Raw genomic sequence first — 4,696 nt, forward strand, 5'->3', positions numbered from 1 at the left:
GAAAGAAAGAAAGAAAGAAAGAGAGAGAGAGAAAGAGAGAGAGAAAGAAAGAAAGAGAGAAAGAGAGAGAGAAAGAAAGAGAAAGAAAGAAAGAGAGAGAGAAAGAGAGAAAGGGAGAGAGGGAGGGAGGGACGGAGGAAGGGAGGAAGGGAGAGAGGGAGGGAGGGACGGAGGAAGGGAGGAAGGGAGAGAGGGAGGAAGGGAGGAAGGGAGGGAGGAAGGAAGGAAGGAAGGAAAGAAATTGTACTTCTGAAAAAAAAAGAGGGCTCAACTGCAGTGGGAGATATCCAGACTGCTGGAGATCATTGAGATTGCAGATTCATAAAACATTACACGAGTATCTCTCAGACACAGTTAATTCTTCACTGAGGATAGTCTCTTCCAGGCCTATTTCCTAAAATCTGAAATTTTACACAGAAACAAATGAGCTAACATTACTGACAAATTTCTCACAGCCTATTACAATTCACTTTAACATGATATATCACTTCAAAATAAGGGAGGTCAAACAAAATGTCCCCATGCTTGATTGTCAGTATTTTGGATAGATTTGGTTTACAATTTGAATGTAAAATGTATTGAAACTTTAAATACTTTTACTCTCAAAGTTAATTCAGGACTCTTTGTTTCTTATTTAGTCATCAATAAATTTGTCCATTTTTATATTTCACAATGAAATGAAGTCTGGAAGTAAGTAAGCACAAAGAAGGCAATTAATTCTGGAAGTAAATAAACACAGAAAGTAAAAATAATGCCACAAGGGAGATGTTTGTTGAGATCCCACTGTTTTTGTCTGTGTGTGCATGTTTATCTGCTAGCTTATGTATATATGCATATCAACAGGCAAAACACATGCATAAAATGTTCAGATGGACAAAATAAGGTAAACTACTGGATTGAATTTATCTGAATTATGCAGCAAACTATTTAAAATGTCCCCACCTCTTAAATACCCAAAGAATCACCCCTATTTAGGTCCATACTTTTGCCATCTAAGGCTGCACTCAGCAACATTAGCTATCATTTGTTAGAAATGCTTATGGTTAGAAGTATTAACATTAAGAAAAAAGTTTTTTTTACAAAATGGGCAGTGAGGTACTGGCACAGGTTGCCCAGAGAGGTGGTGGATGCTTCAACCCTGAAGATAATCGAAGTCAGGCAGGACAGGCTCTGAGCAAGGTGAACAAGCTGTAGGTGTCCCTGTTCACTGCAGGGGAATGGGACTAGGTGGCCATTAAAGGTCCCTTCCGACTCAAACGATTCTTTGATTCCGTTGAATGGCATGCTGAAGGAGAGTTTGAGTGGAACACCAATATAAGATTGGTTACACTAAGAACTGAAAAAAAACCCAGAAACTTTAAATTCCAGTTCTAATACATAGAATCATAGAATGATTCTAATTGTATTCTTATTTTGTCTATTGGCCTACCTACACTGTATTTTCCTTACTCATAAGCCTAAGGTAACTGCTCTTAGAACAGTCTTGAGATGCTAGAAGAGGAAGGTGCTATTCTTTCTATATCGATTTGCAAAATTAAAAGCTGTATTAGAAGGAAACAATTTAAACAAAAAGAGTCAGTCTTAAACTGGAACAAGACCACCATTTTTTCACCACAGGAATATTTGAGAAATAAGACCTACTGAAGGGTTTATCATCAAGAGAGGTAAAGGAAGGCAGAATACATTTAACCAGGATGGAGTATGTCCAAGTCAGAGGTCCAGCAAGCTCAAGTCATCACAGATATTAAGTGCCACTCCATTCCCACAGCAGCCCCAGCCAAGACAAATTTTTGTCAGGCCAATGACCAGCACAGCTTCCTGTAGCTGCTGATGCCTCTCAGTCTAAGCACCGGTTCAGATCCGTGCTGCCTTGTACGAGAGATCTGGTGAGATTTTAAGGTTATGGCTTCAAGCCATTTTGAAGTGCTTATCAGGAAAATGCAAAATGACTAAATGCGTATAGCTTGGGGGAGTAGGACTATTAATAGTGCCACTGCCAACTGATTACAGAGATCTGAGTACTGTAAGCTAAGAAGAGAGAGGAATTGTTCTCAAGCCAAATGAAAATGTTTCTAAGAATGAGAGAGGGAATCCTCCACAGTGACTGTTAAATTGACTACTATGAAAATCTGTGTTAAGAACCAGATTCAAATTTCAGAAAGGAGCCAGAATTTTCGCTTGCGTAACTTAACTAAAATGAACTGGCTTCAAATTATTAACCTGTAATGGTCACCAAGAAGAGAACAGATGACTCGTGAGTATATGCTATCTCCTGATTCCTAATTCTCTGAAAAGCAAAATCAATATGGTGAGGTCACTCCATGACTCCTGATTGGCTATTATTGATCTCTATAAATTGCAACATTTATGCTGCTCAGAGAGGATTCCAGCATAGCTACTGAAAGGACACCTAGTGGCAAGTGAATGAGTACATCTGGAAACTGCTGGGACTGTTGAAGGCCCGCAAGAATAATTGTCACAGGAATTGCTGAACAGTTATAGGTTGAACATGCAATGTTCTATGTGAACTTTCATGTTCAAATAGTTCAAGTGTTACGTTTTGATCATTTTTAAACTGCAAACAGCATTCTCACAAATACTTTTTAAAAACATGGAATTTAAGATTCACTTCCTTCAAATTCAAAGAGCAGCATTCTAAATGAAGGATGAACATGCCTACATATCAAATTGTGACTACAATTTTGAATCTCCTGAATCTCCACTACACTGATTTTAGGAATATTGGATAGCTGAACAGAACTTGTCACAGATATGTTTTACTGGATACTCGAGCCAAATTTCAACATGTTCATCATCATTTCTCAGGTCTTTCATTGCGCCACTCTAAAATGCCCTAACCAACTCCTTCTCTTCATACAGATCACCCTTCTCTCCCTTGAAGATAAACAGCCACAGGATATAAATTCTACGTATTCAAGCTAACTTTACTCTTTTTTTCTGTCCATCCAGCTTTTCAGTCACTTCTTGCCTGTGTTTATTCCAAACCCCTTTATGTGTACTAATGCCCTTGTGACCAGGAGATGCCCACAATAAAAAGCTGTATTCCAGATGGAGTCATGCTGGTCTCATGCAGAGAGGGATTACAACCTTCCTGTTTAGCGACATGCTGCCTCTGGGCAAACAGACCAAAATCCACACTTGGCTTTCTTGTTTATGTCAACATATCATATTGCAAGCATGGAACAATTTGCTGACCGCTATCCTTCCTTGATTATTGTTTTTATGTTCTATTTTCCAGGTTACTCTCTTCTGCCAAACACCAGTTCCTTTGGATTAATTGTCCCTGAGTGAATTAGTACAGATTTTCTAGGTCCGTTTTTGCAGATATACATATATATGCATTTATCCAATGTTATAACATCTCTGCATACCATTGGTCTGTTTTCCATCCTCACAGCATTTATAACAACTCTCAACTTAGTACCATGCTTAGATTCTAAAAGCCACAAGTAAACCATCCTGCTCCTCTATGCTTTTTCATCACAACAAAGAGCCAAGCACTGCGGATAATCTTTGTTTGCTTTTTCAGATGACCTCTTACCAAAGGTTTGGTTAAAAAATCTTGCTCTGCCCTGTTTCTCCACAACACAACCATGAAAAAGTAGATCACAGCGTGACATTGAGTCAAGGCTGCAGCTCCTGCTCTTAGCAGACATTAGCATCCATTTCTTTTCCAGCTCTGTTTTAGGAGCTCACCTCTCCTTCACTCCTGAACCTCCAGCCTGGCCTACTCTCTATCTTAAAATGGCATGTAGTTTCCTTCCTTTACTATGAACAATGCTTTCTGTAACCTTAGTTTCACAATGCAAACATTTAAAAATAAAAATGAAGGGAACACTATGGGAACTATGGGGAACTACGTGTCCAATTAGACAATTTGAGGATTAAATTAAATGAAATCTCTTGAGACATGAAACATTTCAAAGCAGTGAAGTCTGGCTTTACTTGTCTTACTTTTATCCCATCACTTTAAAAAAGGAGAACAATCTGTCTTAGAAACTCAGGCAGGAGAGAAGTAAAGGCAGCTGAAGACAGCTTCTTCCTTGTGAATCCATGAGAAAAGAAAACACGGCTGAGAGGAAGAGGCAGTGACACCCAGGTATGAGTTCAGAGGGAAACAGAGGCACTCTGTAAACTCCCAGATGACAGGGGCTGGGCAGCCAGCTGCCACCATTGACATGGGAGGCTCCTGCTATCACTAACATCACCATCTGTAACACGATGTCAGCTTGCAAGATATCGTGCAATCTGGCATTATTTTTATATTAAAATGTAAAAAGAGCAAGAGGCCAACAAATAAATAACATTCTTCAGTAAAAAAAATAAAAAAAGAATAAAAAGAATAGGGATCCCTTGTATACATTCTATATAATAAGGAGGAAAGAGTAGCAAATAAAAATAGCATTAAAAAAAAGTACTGTTGTCTCTGCAGTCCACCTTCAAATTTTATTTGATTATACTCCACCAAAAAGGCTCTTGCTTTTCTTTTATTTAACAATTTTTGAGAGGATTTTCATTGTTGCATCCCTAATCCATATTTTGCTCTTGTGAATGCTACAGTAACAGAAGAAATGAAAACTGCAGATTTGGAAGAATTCTTATTATGTACATCTGAACATGCACATTTGGGTTTCATTGTATGGTGTGCCAGACAGCTACAAAAACAAAGCATAGC

Source organism: Meleagris gallopavo, chromosome 3 (genome assembly GCF_000146605.3).
Source record: "Meleagris gallopavo isolate NT-WF06-2002-E0010 breed Aviagen turkey brand Nicholas breeding stock chromosome 3, Turkey_5.1, whole genome shotgun sequence".
Taxonomy (NCBI): Eukaryota; Metazoa; Chordata; class Aves; order Galliformes; family Phasianidae; genus Meleagris; species Meleagris gallopavo.